This window comes from Ochotona princeps, chromosome 7, assembly GCF_030435755.1.
Source record: "Ochotona princeps isolate mOchPri1 chromosome 7, mOchPri1.hap1, whole genome shotgun sequence".
NCBI classification, from domain to species: Eukaryota; Metazoa; Chordata; class Mammalia; order Lagomorpha; family Ochotonidae; genus Ochotona; species Ochotona princeps.
Window position 1 is genome coordinate 23,160,845 of NC_080838.1, and position 973 is coordinate 23,161,817.

Below are 973 nucleotides of genomic sequence, written 5' to 3' on the forward strand. Positions count from 1 at the left end.
TTGTGCGCCGTGTTGTTGGGTCTTGGATGTACTTTGTCAGCAAATACACCCTGAAAAGACTTTCTCAACTCTGGGATAGTGAAACCAACAACATCTCAGAATTATCAAATTCACTCAAGTAACACCCTGGAACCACTCTTCTCCACTTTTTTTTTTTTCTCTATAGGGCATCATCAATTGATTGCTCCCCAAACTGCATGCTGATGCAGCTTGACAGCGAGGAATGGCCCTCTCTCTTATCTCCCCTGTGGACACAGGAAAAAAAAAAGAAAGAAATGATGTGCTCACTTCAGCAGCACATATACTAAAAATTGGAATGATACAGAGAAGATTAGCATGGCCCCTGCGCAAGGATGACACGCAAATTTGTGAAGCGTTCCATATTAAAAATAAATAAATAAATAAAGGAATGAATGAAACATGTATCCCACCGCCTTTTTCTAGACCTGAATCTCCCAACCCTACTCCTAGACGCACATGGGCATGTAGCCCTCTCTGCTATGCAAAGAATACTAAAAACTGAATTAAAAAATATTTATATTTGTTTGAATTAAGAGAGTGAGAGAATCTTCCACTTGCTGGGTCACTCCCTAAATGCACAGAAAATCCAAGACTGGGCAAAACTGAGTGTGAGATTCACAAACTGATCCAGATCTGCCACGTGAATGGCAGGAACTTGAATTCTTTAGCACTCATCTTCTGCATTCCAGGGTTCCTACAAAGCTGGCATTGATACTAGTATTGCATAAGAGGTATAGGTGTCCAATACCCTGCATAGCCATGCCCACCAATAAATTTGTGTTAATTCCATTTTCAACAAACTTTCTGAAGTCTTGTGATATTAGTTGTCATATTGTCCTACTAGAACTATTGAAGAAAAGTAATATTTTGCTGGTTTGTACTTTTCTTCAAGTATTATCACCACTCCTATAACATCAGTGGAAGTTTGTCTCTATTCACTCACGAAACTACA

At 39.3% G+C, this 973-nt stretch overlaps 1 non-coding gene across 1 annotated transcript; it reads left to right on the forward strand.

The window, feature by feature from the left end:
• Positions 1-280: 280 nt before the first annotated feature.
• Positions 281-388, forward strand: LOC118759034 (U6 spliceosomal RNA). Its single transcript, XR_004995942.2, has one exon. It is a non-coding gene; the product is annotated as a U6 spliceosomal RNA (small nuclear RNA).
• Positions 389-973: the final 585 nt, after the last annotated feature.